Genomic DNA, 27,010 nt, shown 5'->3' on the forward strand with positions numbered 1-27,010 from the left:
CGGGGGCGGGGCCAGGCCAGGGGACGGTGTCCCCAGAGGGTCAGACTGCAGGAACTGGTGCCTCGGGGCATGCTGGGAGCTGTAGTCCTGGGGCCAGGGGCTGCAGGTGGCCATGTTGGTTCCCAGGGCATGCTGGGAGCTGCAGTCCTGGGGCAGGGGGCTGCTGGCAGACATGTTGTTCCCAGGGCATGCTGGGAGCTGTAGTCCTGGGGCAGGGCACTGACAGGTGGCCATGTTGGTCTCAGGAGGTGCAGCCTCTGCTCCAGCTGCGGCCCGGCTGAGGTGAGTACTGGGGTCACCCGTGAGCAGTGAGGCCCTTGGGCAGGTGTTGGGGTTTCTCCTGCCTGCTGGATGCCTGGTGGTGGCGGGGGGGCGGCTCCTGGTCAGCTGGAGCCGGGCCCGGCCAGGGCAGGCCCGGGAGTGAGAGCTGGGGAGGGAAGGGGGAAGGAGACAGACCCCCCTGGGCACAGGCCCCCCTGGGCACAGGCACCGGGCACCCCTACTCCCAGAGCCCCCATGAGCCACCCCAGCATAACATAGCATTACTGCAGTAACGGGAGTTGTGTTTTTCTCTTAACTCTTACAGGGCTTTTGTTCTCCTTCAAACAGGGTTCATTACCCTGTGTGCAAAAAAGCCACTCTTACACACAGGGCTGAGAGAGCAGTTTAATCCGCATTTGCGCAAAGATTGGGTTTAGGTGGTAATTCCACAAAGCTAGCATGCTACACAAAGGAACTACAGCCTATTTATCTTGTTACATGATTAGTAAAAACCTATCTAAGATTACACTCATGGGTCCGTAATTACCATTCCATCTGCTATTGGTTAGTTATATTTAAATTACCCTCGCTTGCTGTGTAAATTAGCACGCATGCTCCTTACAGGTGTGGGGGGCCAAGTGTTTTTGGTCTTGAATTGAATCAGTGGCCATGGTCTCCACGTGTGCCCCCCCCCCCCCCCCCCCCATGCCTTTACCTTTCCCCCCAGTTATTGCTGATTCTCCCTGAATTCATGCTTCTCAGACAATCATCCAAGCATCTGGCACCTTCTGGGACAGGATGTTCTGCTCTTATCACTCTCTCAGCTGCTCTTCAAAGGTATAGTTGTTAGTGAAGGCACACATTGTTTGCGCGAAGTTGGAGTAACTCACTCCCTTATCTCCTGGTTCCTTCTTTTCACTGCAACAGCCTTAAATCAGAAACTGCCCCTGTTATTCTATTTACAAGTTCAGAATGAGCAGAGAAGAAAATTTCCTAGAGACATCAGGGAGGCATGGCTGTGAGCTCTGCTGCTCCCCGGCTGCACCCTGGCTTTCAGCCTCAGGCTCCAGACCAACCAGCTCACAGCCTGTCGGGCATCTCCTCGCCCAGGGGGTGGCAGATGGGGATGTCTAAAACCAGCCCAGACAAACACCGCCGTGGCTGCAGAGCTGGGCTGTGCCCCAGTTTATGACCGCCAGACTTACTGTGCTCCTGGGGCAGGGCTGAAGCAGAAATGGGGCTGTGAGAAGGGCCCAGGACCAGGGCTCTGGCCATCTAACCCCCAGAAAGGGATGGCAACCCCAAGCCCAGGACATAATCTGCCAGCCTGGTGCCACAAGAGGATCCCGTGGGAAGGAACAGAGGTTCTCCCAAAGGGGACTGGTTCAAGGCTGAATTTCCAGCCAGCCCATGAGAGAGATCCCTGTGGGAGCTGGAGCTGGAGATGTAGGTGCCCAGCTCCCAGGACACAGGACCCCTTTTCATCCCAGACCCAGAACCCCAAGGGATACCAGCTCCCAGGGGAAGCTGGCCCTGGATGGCCCCCTCATGAGGGGAACAGGCTATGCCCACAGGAGCCTCAGGGCTCAGGGCAGCCCCAGCACCACAACCCGGGGGTCCTGGTTGCCACATTGTCCCCTGAGCCCGGTGGGACTCTCAGGCAGGGCTCTCGCAGCAGCCCCCAGCCCTGTTCAGCCACCCCCACAGCCCAGCAGCTGCAGCTTTTGACAGTGGATGGCCCCACTGTGTCACCGAAATCGGGAATAAACCTCTCAACACCAATGTAGCACTAAGAAGCAGGCGTTTCTTTATTCAGTGCTGGGTGCATGGGGGATCATGCACACACTAAAACAAAAGTTCAGTTTTTATATACCTTAAAGACATGAATATTCATACGTTTCTCGAGAAGTTTCCGCCTTTCCACCTGTCTGTTGCATTTACATAATGCTGGTGTTGCAAAACTACACTACACATGCACAGGGGTCTTGGGTGGTCGTTTGGGTAGTTAGCCCCCTACTCCTTTTTCCCTTTTATAGTCACGAGTCTTTTGAGGACAATTTCTTCTCCTTGGATGTTTCCCAGCTCTGTTGTCCAGCCAAGCTGTTCTTTCTTATCCGCCTTGTTTGAGCAATTCTGCCAGGATGTGTCTATTCTCAAGGTTAGGATATCTTCTCTATACACTTTAATCACTCAGGCCTTGTTCCATGCAATGTTAAACACTGTTTGGTAAAACAGTTTCTCAACAACTGCAACCCTTCGGGAAAGAGCTCCTGAAAACCCTACCCATGCTGGAGAGCTGCAGGAGCGTGGGGAACAAACTGCACAACTCAAAGCTGACAGCGGCAGTGCAGCATCCCTCCATCACGCTTGCCGCCTCTTGCCCTCAGCTCAAAAAAAAAGATGCTCTTCACCAAGTGTCTCCTCTCCAACATGCCCCTGCCCCAGGGCTGTGGCTGTGGGGAAGAAGCTGCACTGTGAGTTCACAGAGCCCTGCGGTGCCACGCCGGGGTGTGCAGTGCTGTGCCCAGGCACCACATCAGATGTGCTGGCAGCAGTGGCGGCGGCAGCAGCAGCAGCAGCAGCAGCAGCAGCAGCAGCAGCAGCAGCAGAGGCGTTGTGCAGGTGCAGGTGCAGGTGACCATGGCCCCCACCCTCATCCTCATCCTGCTTCTGGTGGCCCTGCGAGCCCAGGGTGCTGGGGCTGCTCTGTGGCAAGCATGGGGATTAGGTAGGTGGGCAGGTGAGGGCCAGTGCCCAGCCCTGGCAGCATGGGGCAGCACCCACTGCACCTCGGGCTAACAGCGGGGCTGGGGTCATGGTGAGGCAGGGCCAGGAGAGCAGCGGGGCTGGGCTGGGCTGGGTGAGCTGTGTCCACTCTGCGGGCAGCGGGAGGCACATGCCCTGACCGGAGGCGCAGGGGGCTGCGTCCGCTGCGGGGGCATTTTCCAGGTGGACGGTGCGACTGGGAGCAGCAGTGAGAAACTGTCCCTGGAGCCGGCCCTGTGCTTCCTGCCCTGGGGCAGTCTTGCCCCGGTCTGTATGTCAGGGCCCGGCAGCATGGCAGGAGCTGGGCAGTAGCCCGCAGGAGCACTTCTTCCCCGGGCCAGGCACAGCCACATCTGGGTTTGTGGCTCTGCCGCTCCCCGGCTGGACCCCAGCTTTCAGCCTCGGGGACGTCCATCCTTGGGAGATGTCCACTCGGGAAAACAGGAGCATTCCTGCTCCAGCGCTGCAACGCTCTCCCCGGGTGAACCCAGGTCGCCATGGGACACACAGCCCCAGCCCACAGCCCGGGGAACAGACGGGGCAGCGCTGGGGCAGCCTCTCCCTGGCCAGTGGGCTCTTCTCCAACAGATACGTGAACAATAATGTTTTCACGGGGCTCCTTTTCTGCCCAGAAAATGTGTCCCAGGAAGAAATCCCCAGGGGCATACGTTTGTCCATCCGGTCCTTGAGGGCTGTTGCACAGGGCCTGGAAACAGTATTTTGAAAGCCTCCAGGTGCAGCTAACAGGTCACCCCGGCCCCTCTGCACCTTTGGAAATCTCCACCCATGTCTGGGTCCCATGGCATTACCTGAACCCCTCCAGTCACTGCAGGTCACTGGAAAAGGAGGTCACAACCTCTAATGGGAACGTGCTTGATTACAGCTGTGCCCGAAGCCAACGGCCACCTGACTGCTCAGCCGGATCTTCTCTGGGAGGATCAGGGCGATCCCACAGGTATGTCCGTTGAATGAGTGAGCACTTAGGTTTTAATATTCCATTCATGTGAAATTTCACTTAACGCTCTCTTGGCCCATGCTCAGCCATGCAGAAGAGGAGCAGAGAGGGAATGGGTGCTGTGAGCACTCTGCCTTGCGATGGTGTCCGTGCCAGCCTCTCCGGCCCTGCTCTGCTTCTAGTGCCTGCTGCAAGGCCAGCGGTGGGCTTGTTGGGGTTGAGTTTAGAGCTGGTGCGAGCTCCAGGGAGTCCTTTCTCCCAACACTTCTGTGCATGTCTTGTTTTAGATCCGCCTGGTCCAGGCACCCAGTACCTGTCTGCACAACGCTCCTGATGGAGCGGGGAGACGAGTGTCATGGAGAACTCACATGTTGGAACTGTCTTCACAGCCATTCAGACCTGCAGAGGTGTATTGAAATAGTTCATGGGAGCTTCTCTTTTCTGTCTGTTCACAGATGTGGCTGGAGGCGATGGCTATGCAGCTTCCCAGCTCGGTTCCAGGGCGGATGCTCAGGGAGATCGCATGAGTACGTCACGGCTTTTGACTTCCTTTGAGAGCCGCTGGCTCAAAGCCCAGATGTGAGCGAGGCGTCTCTCGCAGCTGTGAGAACATCGACCTGCACTGTGTGTGCAGTGTCATTGCGTGATCCGCTTGTATGTTCTGCTGCTCAGTCATGGTGGTGTGTATCACAGTGCGTGATGGAAATTCTCGTGGGTGTTTGGTTGCAGATGTGGGTACAGGGAGGACTTTTCCAGATTCTCAGCTGGATCCTGCACTGGAGCTTCCCTGGCATCGCAGGGGTGAGTAGTCAGTCTTGACTGATTTCACAGACAAAGCACTCGTTTTCAGTATTCTATTTGTGAGAAATTTAACTTTGGACATTCCGTTCAGGTCCTCAAAGAGCAAAATATAACACCGATCAGGAAAACCCTCCCAGCAGTCCTCAGAAGTCCTCCAGGGAATCCTGAGGGAACTGGACCAGACCATGTCAGCCCACAGTGGGTGTCTGTCCCCGTTAAGCAGAAGCCTTGGGAAGCTGAGGTTTTAGATGCATGGATGGACAAGCCGTAGCCTGCACAGTAGGAAGGGGCGGCTCAGAGCCTCACTGCGGCGACGCTCAGTTTCACGCCTTGTGGGCGCTGGCGAGCTGCAGAGATGGTCGAGTCTCTGCTGGCAGTTAGGGTTCCAGCTGAGCCCCAGGAACAGCTGCTGCCCCAGTTACAGCCTTACTGGGGCCAGAGCTGTTCTGGGCAGACGGTGGTGTCCAGCTGGCAGGAGCTGGTGGGACTCACGCCTTGAGTGCGTGATGGACTTGCCAAGGAGCTGATTGCTGCTCAGTGCTGAGAGGGCAGCACCCTGCCAGTCGCTGGAGGGAAGAGCGCAGAGGTTGCGCAGGCAGCTGCAGGGCGCTGAGACCAGCAGACACTGCTGGAGCTGCAGGCCTGCCCTGGCCAGGATCAGAGCAGCCCCAGCTTCACAACCTGGTCCATCCCCCTTGTGTTCCTTGATGTCTGAGACCTCTTGGTGACACCTTGGTGTCAGGGACAGGTGAAAGCTGGACACCTAGCGTGAGGCCGGACACCTGACTTGAAGGCAGCGAAAAGGAAGGGCTGTGAATTCAGTCTCGGGTGGTTTAGCTCTCTGTTTCTAGTTGTGCTTTAGAAAACTGGCTGGTGGTTTTCCTCTTGTTTTGGGGGACTGTGGGAAGTGCTACTCAGAAAAGCTCTTTCCCCAGCTCAACTGGCTACCTCTTCCTGTCCTCTCTGAAGGACGTAATCTGGCATCACCTTGCAGTTTGCCAAAAATGCACTAAGTGGAATGTGAACAAGACCACGTGTGGTCTCCTAGTCTCTGGGCAGGCGTTTTGCTGATCAGGGATATCAGTTAAACTCAGACACCAGAGTGAAAAGAGCAGGCATATTTTACTAGAAATAACAATATAACAGAATAGTACAGAAAACATACAGTAAGAAAAGACAGAACAGTGCACTTAAACAAATAGGAAAATACAGGGCAATGCATCAAATCATTACTACCTGAGAGAGAGAATAGTGATTAAGAGAGATCCATCACCACTTGCATACGTTACCATCATCCAGATCCGCAGTCGCTGGGCAGCCCCGGTTACAGCGAGGATTTGGAGAACCTTTCCCTGCAAGTGGGAAATCCTACGCGGTGCGTCCTCCCGTAGGTGAGGCTTCCAAAGTCGCTGTGAGCGGGTCCAGCCTTATATGCTAAAAATCAGCAAGCCAGAATAGCTGGCACCTTTGTTTTAAGCGGAAATATCTGGTTTAAATTTCACATTAGGTTCCCCCCAGAGCCTGGCCAGGGCTCAAGGAAGAAACTAAGGGAATTTCTCTGCTTATCTGATCGGATTATGCGCAAGGTCTCACATCAGGCCTCGAGGACAGGCACCTGTCTCCATGACTCTGTTACTCTATTCATATACAAAGGAAGGGAAAGATACATTCATCACATCAGGTCTTGGAGACAGACACCTGCCTGCATGACTCTGTTACTCTATTCATATACAAAGGAAGGGAAAGATACATTCATCACATCAGGTCTTGGAGACAGACACCTGCCTCCATGACTCTGTTACTCTATTCATATACAAAGGAAGGGAAAGATACATTCAAGATAGCTACATCCTCCATGCATTTTTCATTAGGGATTACATACTGAGTTAACAGTTTCGGTTCAGGGCCTGTTGCTCAGGCTTCAACACTTCCACCTTTTACATCAGACTAGGTAGTTTGTTATAACAGTATAATACCCATTAGCACAATGGTTATCAGTTATAAAATATACAGGATTCATCTATAGGTCAACTCTGGCTTGGGCCTGTTGTCCAAGCCTTAGCACTTCAGCAGGTCAGGATTTGCTGTCTACTGGTAAACTGGAGAGTGTCTAGTGCTGAAAGTTTTCTCGATGAATGACACCTTCTTTGGACTAGTGACTAGGTGCACCCCCAAATGTCCAGGCCTTGTTTCTTAGCATTGTGAATGTATTTTGAGAAGTACTGCCCTCTGAAGGCATCATTATCCTGATAAGGAACAGTTATTTCGACTTAATCTGACCTTCTTTCTTTCTAAAGGGATGGACCGTGAGTCTGTGGAGAAGGAGGCTTTTTGGGAAGGAGGCAGTCAGGTGGTGCCAACCTCTTATGAAAGAACAGGGGCAATTCAATCAATGGGCGTGCCAGGTAATTGCTGTCCTTCGGTCAGCCGGTGTCATACATCAAAACCTCTCCCTGTCTGCAGGCTCTTCCCCCAGTGCCCACTACTGCACACCCTGTCAGCACCACAACCCAGAACTGTTAGCACAGAGCAAGTGTTTTAAAAGAAGCCAGGAACGGCTCTCTGAGGAGGACTGTCACCTCTGGGGTGTGGAGTTTTTTTGTTTCAGAAAGACGCTCACCTCCCAGCACACCCCATCACAGGAATTTCAGAACTTTGCCAGTTGGTGAACAAGACCATCTCAGCCACGCTCAGCAGACAGTGGGAAATGTGACTCTTAGTCGAATGGGCCTCCCACAACACCTGCATCCCAGAGCTTGCTGTGGGTGCCTGGAGGCCCCAGGACGATCGGGCACAGGCTTAGAGGGAATCTGCACCATCCTTCCGCACCCTCTGTGCCTGAGCCATGACCTTTCTCTGAGGCATTACCTTTCTCTGACTCTTGGCAGTGCTGAAAACTGGAGGCACGCGAGCAGTGCCCACGCTGGGGGAAAGGTGAAGAGGGAGAGCAAGGTTCAGGCATCTCCTGAGAGAGCCCGAGTCTGTCCCCTCGGGGTGTGGGTGCTGGGCTGGGGAGGGAGAGCTGGGGGGGGCACTCCCTGATGCAGGGATGTTTTCTGTCCCTCTCGCTCAAAGGGGCGATTGCTCTGCTCTGCTCCCCCATGTGCTCTCCATCTGGCCTGATGACTTCGGAAACATTGCAGCCCCAGGACAGTCACTGGCTCAGAGTTGCTGACAAAGTGAGAAGGAACTGGCCCTGGCCATGTCAGACCTCCTGTGAGATTACCAGTAGTGTGCAGGACACACTAACGTACAGAATTGTTCCTCCAGGAATGGATGGCAAGAGAAGAGCAAATGCTGCGGATCCTACAGATTTCCGGAAGTACTGCATGGAAGGGGCCGCAGCAATTCTGGGCTCCATGCTGCTTGGGATGGTCTTCTTCTGTGTGATCCATGTGTGGAGGAAGATAAAATGGTGAGTGTTGCCAAACTTCTGTATCAGATGGTGTTCTATTAGCCGTGAAACATTTAGAGGTAGGGTATTCTGGAGTGCCGAGTTAGTTGCTGGCCAAACTCTACTGAGATTTCTGCTGCAAGAACTGCGCTCTCAATTCATGGGCACTCTTTTCTGAAACCCCTTCTTTCTGTTGCAAGTGTTACTTAAAAGCGACCCTGCCCCACCAAGAGCAGACCCAGTGACAGAGGTAGGCAGGGCAAGGTCAGGAAGAAGAACAGAGAGGAAGGGCACTGCCATGGAAAGGGAGCAGCGCAATAGTGACATCTCCCTCCCAGTGAACCTCCCGGCAGAAATCACCCTGTTAGGCAAAGCTGTAAACCCCACGTGTTCCCCTCGGCCAAGGTGTCCTGGCAACCCAAACTGTGATGATGAACCTTCCCAGCTCTCAGCCTGGCTTTGGAGCAGGAGAGTCAGTCTGTCCCATCTGCACCCAAATGCTGCTAGCATGTGTGTTCTCAGCACAGGCGGGGGTTTTGTCTGTGCAGAGGTCTGCATCTCTTTGGATAAGTGTTCTGAAGAGAGGATGGGGGGCCCCTCCCCTCCCCAAGAGCCGAGGCTGTCCCCTTGTCTGGGCAGGGATGGGCAGGGGAGCCGAGTGCTGGTCTCTGGCAGCACCAGGAGCCAGGAGAACAGGAGGCTCTCCTGACCCCGCAAGGCTGTGCCCAGCTCTGGCCCCTTTGGTCTGCTGGGGTCAGGTCTCTTTCCCAGCACGTGAAGAGCAGGCAGGTTGGGATGGTGATGAGGGCTGAGAGGGGACGAGCCCCAGCTGAGGGGTGAGGGGCACCCCATTTTCTGCGCAGAGCTCTCTGTGCCCACGGCTCCCACATGCAGCCGGGCACCCACACTCCATGGGGTGCCCAGCGCTGCCCCACACCCTCGCACCCACCCTCAGAGGGGCCTCAGCAGTGTCCTCTCTCTGCAGGTGCCTCGCCGAAGCTTTGAGATCCTAGCCTGATACCAGCAGCTGTCCCTCGCACCTGGACAGCTGGACCGTCCACCCCGGCACCCCTGAGAGCTGGGCCCAACACCAGCAGCCACCGTCACCTGTGCTGGAAACCTGTCCCCCTGCCACAGAGCCCCAGGGGTCTGGCCCTTGCCAGCCCGGACAAACGCCCGGCCTGCCCGCCTCCAGCCCGGCCTCCACGTCCGGCCAGCACAGCCAGCCAGCTGCTGTGGGACCAGCCCAGCACCCTCCAGCCCCTGGAATAACGGAATCCACAGCCCCGTCCCTGAGCCCATTGCCCCGGCCCTCCTGCAAGGGCTGGAGGCAGCCCCCCAGGGCACGGGTTTGGAGAGACAACAGACTCCTGACTGACAGCTCCAGGGGCCGACTGTTTCTTTAAAATAACCTCATAACAATAAATACAGACCAGGAGCACAGTTGTCCACGTCTTAACAGCAGCAAACCCAGAAATTCACCAATTCTGGGCCAAACTTCACCACGGGGCACAAGGGTCAGCGAGGGTCCCCCCAGTGCAGCCCCACAGCCCCCCGACTCCGCTCCTGGCCGTGGAGCAGCTCCGAAGGGCAGCACTGGGGAGCCCCTGAGCAGCGCCCAGCAGTGCTCAGGCCTTGCTGGGAAGTGCTGGCACTGCCGTGGCCTGGGAAACAGTAACCCCCTTCCCCTCTGCTGCGGTACCAGCATCTAGTGCAGGGAGGAAGAAAGAGAAGCGTGGGATCTTATGGACAGAGAGGAGGCAGAGAAGTCCCGCAGGCTTAGCTCCAGCCACCTGGGATGGGATCTGCTGGTGATGAAGGTGTCAAGACACCTCAAGGTGTCTGTGAGCCAGGAGAGACCCCTTGTGCCCAAGCCCTGAGCAGGTCCCAGGGGTGGCTGCTCAGCTTGGATCTGTATCAAGTGCAGCCAAGACCTTGGGTGTCCCGTGCAGGTGTCCTGCCTCGGGGCAAGGTGTCTTGGGGCAGGACTGTGCCAGGGAAGGACACACTCACAGGTTTGGAAAGGGGAGAGCCAGCCATCAGAGGGATCCCTCTGTCTGCAGCCAGGACTTTTACATCCCACATGGAAAGCCTGTTCTGGGTGCCCAGGCAGTCCCCCTTGGGTGTCAGGTTGTCCAGCCCAAAGCCAGCCTCCAGACCCTGCTTCTGTCTCATGAGGGGTGTCAGAGAAATCCCCTCTTTCCCCCAGGGCTGCCCTCAGTGGAGGGATGGGCCTTCTAGCCAGGGGAAGTGCAGCCCTTTTTAGAGACTGTTACCAGGGAAGCTGCCACTGCTGCTCTTGATGCCGCCTGTTGTTCTCAGAGATGTGGTTGAATATATTCCTCCATGTGTGATACGGCTCCAGCCTTCTGAGGACCTGGACCGCTTGTGGGGACAGGTGGCTGCAACAACAGGGAACAACACCCCTCAGCCTCTGCCGGAGACCCCCCCTGCCTCTCCCCTCGTCCAGCCCCTGCACCCCCCAGTCCCGCACGTACCCACCCTTTCACCCTGTGGTGAGTTTCGGGTCTTGGCTGGGGGTGTAACCCAGGTCACGGCCATGTTAGGAGACATCAGAGGGTCTCCTATGGAACCCCAGGACGCAGGGACAGGGGACCTGGCTGTCTCTGTGGGGTCACGGCTGCTCGACTGCCCCAGGCTGTGTCCAGAGCTGGTGCACTCTTACTCAGGCTGGAGTCTTCCCAGCTGGGCTGCTGCTGCCATCTGCTCTGCTGAGAGAGGGTTTTCAGTCTTTCTCCATCTCTTGTTCACCTCCTTTCTCCTGGGCTGGGCTGGAGGGTGAGGAGTCCAAGTGCCTCCAGTGCCGAGTGCCTGCCAAGGAGGAGACAGTCTCAGCAAACCAGATGGGAAACAGACGAGCTGCTTCCCAGGGGACCTCCTGAAAGGAGCCTGCAGCAGGACCTGGAGCCAGGAGACTCAGCATCCTGTGCCTGCCATCATGGCTGACGGTTGCTTCTGCATCTTGGATCCTGCCGCCAATCTCTCCCCCACGGGGGTGAGCAGGCAAAGCCCTGTCCTGCAGCTGTGTGCTAGTCCTGCTCCCGTCCCCTGGAGACCTGCTGCCCTGGGTGCCCCGACAAGAGAGAGTCGCTGCTGCTCTCAGCAGTGCCCATCACTGCCCGTACCCGGGGTGGCTGTTGGTCCTCCCCTGCAGAACAGGCTTCCCACGCCTCCCGTTCTGCCTGTGCTTGCTCTCGCCGCTCTCGCCACTGGATCTGCACTTGCTCCCACTCTGCAGGCAGCTGCCAGACCTCCTGGACGGGACAGAAATGCAGCAGCAGGCAGGATTAGTCTCAGCTCCTGGAGGGGCTTCCCTCGGGTCTGACCGGCATTACTGCCCCTTGCCTCAGCCAGCTTTGCCCTTAACAGATCAGGGGCCCTGGAGCCATGCCAGGCTCCTCAGCTCATGGCAAACACAGCTGAGTGGCCAAAGACATCCGCTGGCATCACCCCAGACAGGACTTGCACATTTTCCATAGCCCCTGGCCTGAAGAAAGTGTTTCATGACAACCTAGGAGGCAATAACAGGCAGGGAGGGTGTGCAGCATTCCTTTTTGTGAAGAAGATCTGAAGGAGGTGACAGACAGGTTACAGTGAATGCAAGGGATCCTTTCAGGAGGGCTCTCTGCACAAAGAGGCTTTTGCCGAGTCTCAAACAGCACGGTAGTAATGGCAAGGCACGTACCTGCAGCGCTCTCTTGCAGCCTTCAGATGACGGGAGCACAGCAGTGGGCCTGGCTGGAGAAGCTGTCCCCTGCCTGCCTGTCTCCTTTGTCCTGGGGGAGCTGCCTGGGCATGGGGGGAGCACACTGCAAAGAGACACTGGGAGGAGTCGACACAAGCATGGGGCAGGTTGGTCTCCCATTTTCACTGGGCATCAAAGCTCCCCAGGCTGGCAGAAGCAGCGGGGGAGGTGTGGCCATTTCCCACGGCAAGGGAGAGCCTTTTCTGAGCCCCACTGGGCTCGGGATGGGAGAGAGGTGACCCTCAGCTCTGTTGTAAGGACGAGGGAGGTAGGGTGCACAAACATCCTCTGCTTTCCCCACTAAGGGGCCTGTGATGGGGCAAACAAGCTCTGAATAAACGTGGGGCACGTGCCAGGGACCTTCCGGAGTCCCTACAGCCAGAGCGTCCCAAGGGGATGTCTCTCCTATGTGAGTGCAGGGATCCCTTTCATCCCTAACCCAAGTGTCTCAGCTGGCAGAAGGCTTCTTCCCTGTGGCTTGCTGCCTGGTGCCTGGCCCCTGCATTGGCAGCACAGGCAGGGAAAGCTTCACTCATCTCTGCAGCAGCTTGCCAGGACACCCGTCTGCACATGGGAGGAAGCTCTCTGGAGCAGCCCCATGGGGAGGGCATTTTAACCGGGCTGTGGTCACCCCTGGACAGCACGGACCCGTTCCTGTACTTCTTCTGGGCCTGGGCTTTTCTGCAGCCTTCTTGTGCCAGGTGGAGAAATCCTTGGCCACTGCTCCGCTGATAACAATGAACTGAAACCTGGAAAGCAAATGATGACACAGGCCTGAAGAAGGGTGACCCCCACCCTCTGCAGCTCCCCAGCACTAATCCTCCTGACTGTCGTGCCAGGCATGGCATCCCTTTCCCTTTGTGGGCACGCACAAGTTCTGTTGGCAACCTCCCCCCAGCACCAGAAAGTGTAGCTTTAACCCTGTGCAGTTGTTTCTGTCTGATGTGAACGATGTCAGACTGGGCATGACAAACACTCGCCGTGCCCGATCACTCCAGGAGAACACAGGCCTCGCCCCAGCTCAACGTTAGCTAACCAGAAACAGTCACTGCAGGGCTGATCCCTGACTTGGTGCTGCGTGCCAAGCCCTGACAACTCCGGAGTGGGAGCTGGGAAGCTGCCGGCTCAGTCTGCCAAGGGCTGCAGAGGAAACGCACTCAGCTCGGGAGCGCGTGGGCAGGAGCAGCCTGCATCCCCCGAGCAGCGGTTGCTCCCCTGGAGAGAGCTGCGCCCGGCACCCACAGCCTCTGCAAAGCGGCACGGAGCTGTTAGAAGGTTTCCGAGGCAGTTTTCTCTTGGCTCCCAGAGAAAGCAGAGCTGTCTCCCACTCCAGAAGAGAGCCACTTCTCCAAACCTTTCTCCCAGATCCTCCCCCATGAACTTTAGCCCTTGCTCTGCTCTGGAGGAGCTGCACAGCAAACACTGAGACTGTGTTGTATATAATAACACTGCAGGGCTTTTTGTCGGGCAAGGACACAGAAACTCGGGGGAGACTTTCTTTGCTCGTGGAGAGGACAGTGGGGCTGAGCACAGGGAAAGGCATTTGACTGGCCTGCCACATCCAGGCTGGCGAATGGTAACTGGGTGTCTCACCCTTCACCAGACTTCCCAGAGATGCTGAAGCAGCCCTCAAAACCTGAGCAACTTACAGTGTGAAGCAGTGCGATCAGGCTGACCTTGCTCTCCAGTCCCGTGACGCAGTCGTAATAAAACCGCACACACAGGATGTCATCTCTGCAGGACAGAACGCCGATGTCCTTGACGAAGGCGAGGCGCTGCCTGTTCGTCTGTTGGAAAGAGTAGAAGGATATGGTCTCTTGCACACAATCTTCCACCTTGGAGGAGGAGGATGAGGGCAACTATAGCAATGACAAACAGGAGGACAGACAGAATGAGGAGAAGAAAGGTAAAGGAAAATGACAGGGAGTAGCAACAGGAGGTGGTAGAAGATGATCAGGAAGAGAAAGAGCGGAAGGAGGAAGTATTGTGAGCTAAATGTTCCAAGGCACACCTACAGCACTATCCAATGAGAAATTTAAAAAAAACCACACGTGGGAACCAGTCCCCATGGTCACCTTTTTTCCTTCTCCCCTTCCAGGTGACACTGGTCAAGCACATGGCACCTGCACACAATCCCTGTACACAACTCCCCTGATGCTGGGTACCTCACACACCCTTAATAAACAACACACCCCCAGAGATTTTGTCTGTTCACCTTGAGCTGCGGAGAAGGTGTGTATATGGGTGAGAAAAATCTGCTTTATCCCTTCAGTTTTTACACCTCAGCAAAACCAGTGCAAGATTCGGACTAAGGGACAGCGAGAAAAGGACAGCTGAGAAAAGACTCAAAATGTTTTATTTAACATATAATTAATCTATGTCTAGCTTCTCCATTACCTAGCCTTTCTAAGTTACTTAAACACTCAGCCAGACGCTCCGGCCGGCCCAGCTCCGGGGACTGTCCCTAGCTCCTCCCAGGGCACGAAGGAAGCCCTCCCCAACACCTTGGCTGGGCACAAAGGCCTCGCACACCTCCGCCCACCCCACCCCAAGGAGCTGCAAGATGCATCTCCCACTCTGCCGGCCAGCACCAGAGGCGCTGACGCTGCAGACCGCCACGCCGGCGGGACAAAAAGGAGCTGCCCCGTGGCCCTGCACCCATGGCCACCGTGCGGCCAATGGCCACCATGCGGCCAACGGCCACCTGGGGCGCCACGAGCCTCTCGAAGGAGGACCATGACCAAATCCAGGGCAAGCCAGGAAGGGGGAAAAAGCCCAGAGCGGAAAGAAAGGGGCGCAGGCCAAAAAGGGTGTCCCCGGGCGCTCTCTCATCCCGGTGGTAACCGGGGGCGCCCCTGCGGTCTCCCATCCAGCTAGTGACCGGGGCCGCTCCTGCTTAGCTTCCCTGACACGCCCCTGCAGGGGAGGGTGGCTACACCCTGGCCCCCGCCAGCACCAGCCCCGGCGCGGCACTTAACTCCAGCGGCCCTTCCGCTCCAGCACCTCCACAGCTGCTTTCTACAACCTGCCACGCCTGACACTCTGCCCCCACAAACCCAGCCTAAACAAAAGCCTCTCACGCTGCCGCCACCCTCCTGGCACCCCAGGACACCACCTTCGCAGCCTCCCGCCTCCACACACACCACTGACGCCCACGGCGCACTTCACCTGACACCTTGACGGCCACACGCACCCCAGCCTCGCTCCTCACGTTCCCTCGGCACACTGAGCGGCAACAGACGGCCAAGGGCCTTCTTCTGCTGCAGGCCCTTGCTGCTGCGTGCCTTGATCAGCGTCGATCCTACCAGGGGCTGTGCGTGGGGCGATCGCCGTCAATCGTGGGGGCATCCTCTCCCTCCCAAACACTGACAGTTCATTACACCCACACGCCTCCCGTCAAACGCCTTAAGCCCCTGCTGCCAATCACGGCTCACCTCTCAGCATGGCCAGAAGAAACCTTTCCCACCAGCAAAGCTGCTACTGCGCACGGGCTCAGGACGCTCTTGCCACAAATCAGGCCCACGTACACAACGCCCGAAACCAGAGGAGCCGGCAAGGACTCTCCTTCTGCAGCACCAATACTAAGCAACATTTATCCAAGTGGAAGAACACAGCCACAGCTACAGCCTCCACGCCATCCGCCGTCCGCAGGACAGACGGAAAGAAGGAATAAATAAAAGGTGATAAAAACACTACAATGAAATGGCCAAAAACATGCAGTCTGGGAGGTTTGAAGTGGCCTGAAATCTTAGGGAGAGCGCTTTGGGGTATTCCAAGGAACCCTCGCCAACCTCTAGGCTTCTCACCAGCACAAATAGCGTTTGGCAGGCACTTAGCTCTACCTGGGACCTTCGTCCCCGCTGGCGCCAGCCTCCTCGACGGAGATGAACGGTTCACCCCATACGTCCTGCATCTACAGGGGAAGCTTCAGCAGAACGGGAAATACGCTCCAGGCTATCAGCCCGCACCCCCTGAAATACAGCTCCGTGACACACAGCCGGCACAGGACCTTCCCGTTCAAGTCTCTTCAGGGAAATCACAAGGAGAACCCAAACGGGAAGGGCCACATACGGTGCTAAAGGCTTTCACCACACTGTGGGTACCTCTAGGCTGCCTTTATTAACAACTCAGAGTTGGGCCATCACCTCGGTGAGTGGCAACAGCCAACAAAAAGCGCCCTCTCTACACATGAACTAACATACAATACAAACAGTCTTTGGGGATTTTCCAGGAACTTTCAGCTCTCAATGCATCATCAGTTTCAAAAAGTCCATTGTATTCCACAGTTTCAGCTAGTTCTTCTCGTTCTCTTCTAACTCCCCTTCGGACACCGCTGTTCACTGATGCAGCCTTCGGTCATCGTGGTTACTTCTCTCCTGAACAATCTTCATCATAATTCACTTTTAGGCTTCTGAGAAAAGACTCAAAATGTTTTATGTAACATATACTTAATCTATGTCTAGCTTCTCCATTACCTAGCCTTTCTAAGTTACTTAAACTCTCAGCGTTGTTCCTAGAGCATCGGTGCATACTGCATTGAACTGTCAGTGTTGTTCCTGGAGCACCTGTGCTCTATTAAACCTGCAAAACAGTATCTATTTATCGGTTATTCCTCCTATGAGTAATATCCCAAGAGAAAAGAGTTCTCTAAAGCTTGTGCCTTTTACATACGGTTTCACTACGTTCTTACTTGTACTGTTAAAGATTCAGGAAGAGAAAACTGGATGCCCCATTCTCCTCCCCACCGGCACCCACAGTGCTGGGGCTCTGCCATCAGCGCCCTGCCTGCCTGCCTGCCTGCCCGCTGCCTCCTCCTGCCCGCGCCTCCCACCGCCTCCCGCGACGCCACACGCTCCGGCCGGCCCAGCCCCGGGGACTGTCCCCAGCTCCTCCCAGGGCACGAAGGAAGCCCTCCCCGACACCTTGGCTGGGCACAAAGGCCTCGCACACCTCCGCCCACCCCACCCCAAGGAGCTGCAAGATGCATCTCCCACTCTGCCGGCCAGCACCAGAGGCGCTGACGCTGCAGACCGCCACGCCGGCGGGACAAAAAGGAGCTGCCCCGTGGCCCTGCACCCATGGCCACCGTGCGGCCAATGGCCACCATGCGGCCAACGGCCACCTGGGGCGCCACGAGCCTCTCGAAGGAGGACCATGACCAAATCCAGGGCAAGCCAGGAAGGGGGAAAAAGCCCAGAGCGGAAAGAAAGGGGCGCAGGCCAAAAAGGGTGTCCCCGGGCGCTCTCTCATCCCGGTGGTAACCGGGGGCGCCCCTGCGGTCTCCCATCCAGCTAGTGACCGGGGCCGCTCCTGCTTAGCTTCCCTGACACGCCCCTGCAGGGGAGGGTGGCTACACCCTGGCCCCCGCCAGCACCAGCCCCGGCGCGGCACTTAACTCCAGCGGCCCTTCCGCTCCAGCACCTCCACAGCTGCTTTCTACAACCTGCCACGCCTGACACTCTGCCCCCACAAACCCAGCCTAAACAAAAGCCTCTCACGCTGCCGCCACCCTCCTGGCACCCCAGGAAAAAGCCCAGAGCGGAAAGGGCTGAGACAAACCCAGCTCTTGCAGCCTCTTCCCATGCCTCTTCCTCTCCTGTCCCTACTATTCCAGTACCTGTAGTCACTCCCATCTTTCAATAGCTTTCTGGTACTGAAATGCCTGAACGTAGAAGTGTTGATACAAATACGGCCTCACAAGTGCTGGAGAGGTGTGTAAAGACTTCATTCTATCCTGCCGGCTACGCACTTCATAGCATCGCCCGGGATGTTGTTAGTGTTGCCTCGTGAAGAGCAACATAGAAAACATCTGAGAGGTTCTCAGTCCAGGCTTGAGAAAATCCTGTGATCGAACTTATTGGATAATTTCAGTCACTTTTCCACTTGAGACATGTCATAGTGCTTTCACCCAACATGGCTTTACAAAACTGACAGCATCTTCCATTCTGAAAACACAGCTTCTCGACTGCTCCAAAAAGCACAGCTGTAGCTGTCTTGTCATGGCCAAGTGACTCACTATCAGACAGTGTGAAAAGATAGTAGTAAGGAGGAGCAACTGTTTATATTTTTCAGAATAGGTAATGCACATGGGAAAGAAAACCTCATTCCATCTGTGCCCCATCTGTCTCACTCTATGGACCATCTTGAGTCTTTGGCCATCTCTGGCTCTGCCTGCCTGCAGGCTGTGGGCAGGCAAGGTGTTGAAAGCCCAGGGGGTGCCTGTCATCTCACAGCTCTACTCTGTTACTAGAAAAGTTCCAAAGTCCAGTTCTACTGAGATTTTTCTTGTGCTCCTCTGGAATACTTAGTCATGGGTTATTCTTTTACACAGCAGTGGAAGAAAACCCTTACTCATTGTACCTTTTCTCTTGAGAAATCTTTATATTTGTAATACTACTGGAGGATGTTTAAAAATAAAGCAAGTTTCTAAAGAGTTTTTGATGCAAAGCAACTTTTTTAACCTGTAAGTAAATTTGCTCATTGTACACTCATCTTCTCTCCTGTTTTCCCTTTCACACTGCCTTTTTTCTGCCTCTAGAATAAAGAACTATAGCATGGCAAAAGTCAGCCAAAAAACCTTGGCTACTGTAGCCAAGAGTGATCAGTACTGTAATAGTATTGCATTTTTTGTGCTGCATTACCATTTATCATGTATTTATAGAAACTATTAAAAACACTGTGTCTTATGATTAAAACAAATTAGGAGATGTGGACTCCCTTTTGAAATTCAGAAGCGTAAATTTCACACAGAAGTTTGCTTAGCTTCTTCCTGCATCTTGCAATGCAAGTGAGAAAACATAAAGTATTAAGAACAGAAGTGTAAGTTTTACAAGAGCACTTCATTTTATGTGGGAACAAGAGACACCATCTTAAAGAAACAAAGTTCATGGACATGGCATTTCATCAGTGACAAAGATATGCTCACAATACACAAACTACACTATACACACACACCCCCCCCCCCTGTGTGTGTGTTCCTAATCACTTCTGTATCCAGAGGCTTTTGAGCAATGTCATCATGCTTCCTGTGTTAAAGAGCACAGTTTAAGGCAATGAGAACCACCTCCCGGTAATTCTGGCACACGTCGCCTACCAAAGATTGACAGAAATCTGTACAACACAGAACAATTCTGTCACTCCAACCAAAGTCAAATCAGGTCCGAGAAGCAACCACCAGTGCTCTCAAACATAAAGCCCAGATTTTTCTAGCATTACTGCCCCACGGAATGCACTGAAACAACCCCTGAGAACAGGTTACCTCAGGGCAGGCTTTCTCTCCTCCACTGATGCTTCTACTCCCTGTCCCTGTAAGTGGCAGCCTGCGAGTCTACAGAGCAGGGAGGAGGAAGGCAGCCTGCTGCAACAGACACGATGTCGTTGCATTCCTGGAACAAGACACAGAAGACAGAGCCAGCAGTGCCTTTCAGTGTGTGCAGTGCACACGAGGTGCCACCAGGAAGGACCTGCAATTTCACACCTGAAGCATAACAGTGATTTCTGGTGAGTCACGTGAACTTCTTTCACTGGAACCATGACTGCCTGTCCACTCTAAAATTATTAGCTCATACTTATTACTTAATAGTTCCTCAAAGTCTAATAACAATCTCCTGTTTTAAGCAGTTATGGATGTATCAAAGGAAGGTTATCAAGCAAACCAACCAAAAAATAATACCAAAGCAAAACAGCCAAGCCTATGGAAGATTTCTTCCTAGGTTCTTCCATTCCGGTGCTTCTGATGGTCTCAGTCAATGGCACAAACATCTGAACAAGTTACTGAAGGCTACTGAGAGATCACATTTCACGTAGTACTTGATAACCATGTATGTTCTGCACACTTTACTTATGGAACTATCTTGCATTTCTCACAGCTGAGGAGTTTACAAGCACCCATATTAACAGCGGACCAGATGACTTTTGTCCCTGATAACTAGACTGCCCCATCCACACCTTGGTATCCCACAGAATTTTGGTTTCTTTGTCGAGGCCCTGGGGTTATGTTCACCATGGATATTTATTTACTTTTGTAACTACATGTAAGGGAAAGAATGCTGTTTTCGCATAATAAGCCAGATGGGAAGGGCAGGAGCAATTCACCAAAGCAATCAACGAGAGCAATTCACAACCATTGAAATCCCTGGCCTAGGGCTAGAAGACAAGTGGTCTTTTTGTCAACTGTGACAACCCAGTACTTGGAACTGGCTTTAGATGGATGCAGATACCGAAAGACTTGGGGAACCTGAACTTCAAACTTTTCCGTCTTAGTACGCTTGCGTGATGAGCTCATGCATATTAACTTCTCTGCCCTGGAGAAAGCCAAGGTTCATTTCCATGAACATGCGATGTATGAACACATACATGAAGGGGCGTATCAGTAGGCGGTTCGGGAAGTCTGTACACCCTGTAGTACTCAGCCAATGAGGAATCAGGGGAGAGAACTCGCGGTCGGGAAAAGGGATATAAACCATTGCACGATGGCTGTTAGGCGCGTCCACCTGATGGGGTGCCCGGTCTTGCAAGAACGTAATAAAGAGTGCTTCACACCGCATCCTGTCTGAGCCGTTGATAATTGGCAGCTGAGTGTTTCTCACACTACAGAACATCTCATCATCCGTACACATAGATGACCATTGTGGTGTACTGTAGCAATGAGTTCCATACCATAGCCATACTATACCATAGAGATTTGGTCTCTAAAGCCCATGGCAGAAGTCTATTTCTTCCAACACACCAAGCTCCATAGCACTGTAAAGTGTAAAGCGACAACTGGGAATCTAAAACTCCTGCACATTCACACACGCACACTGCTCTGGTAGGTACCTTAACCTCTGAATATGCTTGCAGCTGCCTCATGAGACATGACCAGGACATTCATTATTGATTCGCTTTTAATTAATTTCAAACACTGTCCCAGGAAGAGTATCCTCCACCTGTTTCCTGCTTCCCCCAACAGCTTCTTCCAAGGGGAATAAGGATGCTCCTTTCTCATTCCATGCCACTCCCCCCAATACATATTTTTAATCCAAGGAGGTCACAACAATGTCCCATTTAAGTATTAGATCTGCTGTCAACCAAGCATGGCCCCAGCCACTGTAATTTAAAGTCAATTACACTTTTCCTAATTTGACTGCTCAAGATGACTTTCACGTTTCCACAAATACAGTTCTTGAACACACCCAGCACTTTCTGCTATGTAACTGCTTGCACCAATTCTGTAAACAATTCCTTTTTGCAGCAAGGAGATTTCAAACAAAATTGCTACCTAGTACAATTTTCAAAAGATTGCTCAAAGAATAGACAACTATTCATCTATGCGGGTTTTTGATGAAGACTTGAAGATCATCCTCTTCTGCAGGAGACAAACACTGAGCTTTTTGCTGTTAGGAAGATAAGTGTAAGCCACTGGATGTTTGACAGGCAGTAAAATTTTTTATTTCCAAAAAAATCATGGCCCCAGATGACAGGCTTTTCTCCAGATATGCACCCATTTCCCTGTATGCATATGGAACCAAGACCACACGTAAGAAAACAAGCAAATGAGAAACTATGCTGGCTCCTGTGATGCTCTGCAGGAACTCAGCCTACTGAGCCATGAGGGAAGAATCCAAAAAAAATCCCACTACCTGTACTGGTTTGGGGAACCACAGAGGCAGAGGTTTCAGTAAATGAAGAGCAATCTAAAGTTACTGGGATGATGGTGCCAAGAAAATGCCATTTTACAGGTTATGTACACATCAGCAGTTTCTTTAATCTGAAGGCAGGTATGTATGCATTTTCTGAGCAAGGAAGTTTGCTTGAAAAATGCCTAAATGTCAAAATACTCAGGGGTATAGAATTAGTTACTGCAATGAAGGATAAAGCTACAAGATACATGAAGCCAAGAAAAAGACACTCTGTGATCACTTTAACTTGACAGAAGTAAGACTGACAGTGCAAATGTGGTGACATTTAGCAAGGAGCCTAGAGAGCTGCTCCACGGACACCAGCGGGTGTCCGGACTTGCCTTCCCATGTGATGGACCCACGGCCACCACTGACAACAGCATGAAAACACCCTGTAGCCGAGAGAGAGACTCTCTGAGAAGGCCAGGTCCTTGGAGCTGTGAGCGTCAGTGCCGAGGACTGTGGGGACCTGCGGGTCCCCTCTGCAGCTGCGCTCAGATGTCCGGATTCTCAATGGTTTTGAGGTCTGAGAACAGGCTGAGACCAAAACTCGCTGCAGTGCGAGCGGTTGTGTCCGGAGCCCCTGAGCACACCACAGCGGGGTCACCACTGCTGGGCCTGTCCGAGCTGCGGAGGGGACAGGCGGCCGTTTCCAAAGGGACAGGTTGCTCCGTTTGACATTCCTGATGTGCTCAGCGAGGTGAGCAGAGACTTATGTCACGTCTCACACAAAACATTCTGTTCATGTCAAAGAATGAGCCCAATAACTCAGTTCACCACAAGATGCTCATGGTTGAAAATTAATCCTTCACTCTAAGAAGGGTCATCTCCCGGAATAACAGATAATAATATCAATTACATTCAAAATGCAAGAGTGTCCAGCTGGTAGCTCTGGATAGGTGATCTTCGTAGGATGAGCTGTTGCCTTGGAAGTAAAACAGCAGCAGACAATCTTTTAATAGAGAGTATTTGTTCTGCTACACCCAGAGTTATTGGACTGATAAGTAACACACCAACAATATCAAAATTTTGAAGCGTTGCATACAGTAAGCTGAGTGTATATATAAAGCTGCATATTTACAGAGCTGCATGTGGTTTTCTTTTAGTATTCAATTAAATATATTAAATACTTGTGCGTAGACTTTTCTGAAGTAGGAAGAATAGACAATGAAATCATTCCAGAGTGATGCCACAGAAATATTTAAGCTACTGAGATGTGCTGCAGGATCTAACAGAGAGGAAAAAAATCACCATAAAAATCAAACATCACAAAATTTCATTACAATGCAAAACAATGCACATTTTCAGTCTAAATTTCTATAATATTTATTTGCTATGAACTCTTTGTACACAACAATCCTGAAACAGGCTGCCATTCTCTGGTCCACCTGCAATTACGCCAGTTGTTTCTATACAGCGTGACCCTCTTAGAAATTAAAACTTTCCAGAAAAGCAGAGGGTCTAACAAGCAACTAGTGTCACCAAAACAGGATAGTAGAACTTATCGACACCAATGTGATGTAGATAAGCAGATACTCCTTTACTAACGGACGGGTGCGCAGGGGAGTCGTCTCGCCAACAACGCACACCTAACTGGTGTAGCATGCTGATTATATTGGATTCAGTCATACATATTAATCAAGCTCTCATGCATAAACATGCTAATTCCCGTAACTCATTTTCAGATTCCCACCTCTTCCCGGTCATGTGCACCTGAGTCCTGAAACGAGTTGGGGGGCTGCTTTCGCAACCACCACGGACTCGAAAGACCCCCCAATGTCCTTGACTCAAGGGCTTTGGCTCACATTGCAATTTTAACATGCTTTGAGGCCCTTTCACAATACAACTCTCAAAACACCTGGTCTACAGGGCAATAAATCATCCCCACCAGACAGTCTAACAATGGTACCTCGTCTAGCAGCGTAACTGGTTGTATGGTTACTTTAAACTAAATATGACATCTCTATGACTACTTAAAACATTACACCACTATCTTTTATAAAAACCAATATTTCTGTGAGACTCCATTTAATTGATTAGTCCTAATCATCACCAAAAATCATCAACTCAAATTAATAACAAATCAATAACAATCAGTAACACTACTTGCTTTAATGAACACTGAATCTCAGCATTACCTCCTTTAACAACAGAGCAAAGGAATACCCCCGCTATTATTCATTACGAGATGGTAGTGATATAAATGTTAACTTTCCCTTTTGGATTGTTTTTTTAAATCATACCAAGAACTTGTTTACTCCAGGAAATAAGAGATATCATTATACTCCTGTAATTACGTAAAACAACTCTCAGTAATGTGTAAGCTTACTCCATACCAGAAGGGTGGTAGTGGCTTCTTCCATTTTAATTTATTTTGCTTCGAAGACAATTCACTGCAGAAAAATCAGCCACTGCTTTAGAATTATTAATCCCTCCAAAGGTAAAGTCCCTTCCATTTGTTTCTGTAACTCAGGATTATTTTTACAAATTAACCTATTATCTAACAACAGATTACAGGCAGATATACCTGCTCAGATTCATGTGCAACTGCTGGTCCAGTTAAATGCTGAACTCAAAAATCAAGCCAAATCAAATGGTTTGACCCTAGTTATCACTTTGCCAAATCCAGTTTCCTACCAACAGGCATTTCATCTGCACGCAGCCAAAAAAACCAAAAAAAAACCCCAAAAAAACAAAAACCAAAAACCAAACCAAAAACAACCCCAGAAAAATCTAGTACCTTTGCACCAGCCGGCGCTGGGGAGAGGCCGCAGAGCAGCGTGGGCCATCTCCTGCCTGACCCTGTGGCTCCCGCATCCCCAAAATGCCGTGAGGGGGGCATGGCTACCCTGGTGGGTGGGGGCATGGACCTGGCACAGGGCCACTGCAGGAGACAAGACACGAGCGACCTGGGCTCTGCTCCAGCGTCACCTCTGCGTGTTTCCCCCGCAGGCAGGAGGCACAGACCCCTTCTGAGCAGGGGACGGGATGTCTGCGCCCGGTCGTTTCATTTGGGGGGGGGGAGGTTGGCTCATATGCACCTGCAGAACTAGTTCTGTCAGTGCTAATGGAAAAATACGTTAGGAATATTTTGTTAATCAAACCTTTTTGATCTTTAGAAGTATGTCATGGGAAAAGCACTACCGTGGAAGAGCCAAGGATCTACATCAGCTATAGAAGGCCCCCAAAAAACCCACATATGCTGCTGGTAGATTCGCTTTCAGTCTTTTGCATTTTCTTTTACCTTTCCCCCTGTCCCTCACTTTTGAAGGAGCATAGGCACTTTGGAGTTGCTGCTTTATTTCCTTCACCACCACCACCACAGTCCAGTTGCAATACTTTCTTCCAGTTCAAGCAGAGATCACACCTGCACTGGGCAGCACAGACTGGCCAAGGGCACAGACACATCAAACCAGTGATACCAACCTGCCTCTGCAGCATCCTCCACCAGAAGCCACAAACAGGAACAGGAGCAACAGCTGTAGTGTCACTGCAGTCAGACACGAGATCTGTATCAATTTGTCTGTGTTTATAACATAGCAAACTGAACTACATCAGTAGAGAGAGCAATCTCACGTTTATAAAGATTAGAGGTCTTTTCCAAACAAGAAAAGGCATGTTTGGAATATCTTCTTCCTGAGAGTCTTCAGTAGAAAAATTAACATTCACCAGTTTAATTATTTCTACACATAACAGAGCACGGTAGAAATACAAATTCTAATGCAATTGTTGTTGGAAAGAGAAGAAATATCCCTAGACACTTGCCAAACATCTTTGATAGAAGAGATAGAAAGTACATGCTGCAAAGCATAGGGCCAACGCTAAGTGGTCTAGTTAAGAAAAAAGCTTCACATCTGCACAACTGCTTGGTAACTGTCCTCAGAGGGGTTTTGTCCCCTTCTCAGAAATGCAAACTTCTAGTCACTCTCAAATACAAAGTACTGACCTGAGCGAACCACAGTAATTCCCAAATTATTTCTCCAGGGCAAATTATATCTAGTAAGGAAGCTGCAGGTAATTTCCACAAATTACCAAGAAAGTGCCACCCTCCCTTTTGCTCATCACACCCAGCCACCTTGCAAGGGAGGAGTGGCTTCTCTGGGGCAGAGGAGCAAGACTGTGCTTTTCTTTATTTTCTAACATGAAAAAAACCTGCTTAAGATGTAGAGCTCCAAAGCTTGTTGCAGAGACAAATCCCTGCTGATGAGTAAAGCCTCAGCTTCTCACGGAGGCAGATCACTTGTAGCAATCTTGCCATACAGACCACTGTCAGCACAGGCCTCTGAACAGCTCTTCAAACACCCCAGCAGAATTCCTACTTCTCATTTCCGACACACCCATCCACAAATCCCCACCTCTGACTCCACTCATCCATACACCATAAATTCTCCCATACAGTTTGGGTCCAAAGAAGGGACTGCAGAAGCCTGGACCTTAAGCACTGTGAGAAGAGTCTGAGTAGGGCATAAATACACATCACCTTTTCCACCTTCTGCTTCATAAGTCCACAGGAGTCTTTCCTTCCTCCTCCATCCAAGTTACAACAGTCATCTCCTCCACTGCTCAGATGGTGCAAGTCTCCACTCCTGCGTCCCTAGAGTAAAGGTCCAACTCAGCTTAGGTAAACCAATGCTTTGCTTAAAATAAATGCAACAGTAAAGACTCATATTGGCTTAGAATCTCCCTGAGTCAAATGCACTCTTGTGAGAGAAGATGGGAACATACATAAAAGAGCGGTTTTAAAGAAATTTCTAGGTAATTATTTGATAGAGAATGAAAGAAGTTTGTTTCCAAGATTACAATATGGCTATATAAGGAGTCTAACAGCATTGGATACTGCCAATTACATGTTTCACACACCACCTTTACAGAAGTTAAATGAAGTCAGCAGAGAGTGCCAGCTTTCCCATCAGCAGAAATATGCGGTATGAGCCTTGCAGTGGACGTAGTCATGTCAGTGAAAGAGTTCTGTACACTTTAGAGCTTGTGCTCACTTCTTCCTGGCTTAAGGCAGCTTTATATCAATATGACTACTAGAGAATGAGAGCATGACTTGAGAAAAAAAAGGCCAATTAATTAAAATGGCACAATATTTGTATCACCTAGGAGCACTGCAGCTGCGATGCTTCCTCCTTGCTAACTCCAGAGCAGGGGTAACAGGCTCCAGCGGAGTCTTCCAGCCCCAAACTAGAACAGAGAGACTCACCAGATGCAGCTGCAGGGAAAAACAGACATTCATGCCACAAGGCAGTTCTCTGTCAAGTCAGCAGCTGCCTGACCAAAGCCATGCTGACCTAGGAACCTGCATGCAAAAACACATTTCAGTTGGGTTTCTTGGCTGCCCTTGTGTGGTCTGTAACTGGCTGCTGTGTCCTGACCAGCCTCTGTCCCAGACGACACTCTTGCTG

This window comes from Strix aluco, chromosome Z (assembly GCF_031877795.1).
Source record: "Strix aluco isolate bStrAlu1 chromosome Z, bStrAlu1.hap1, whole genome shotgun sequence".
In the NCBI taxonomy this organism is placed as follows: Eukaryota; Metazoa; Chordata; class Aves; order Strigiformes; family Strigidae; genus Strix; species Strix aluco.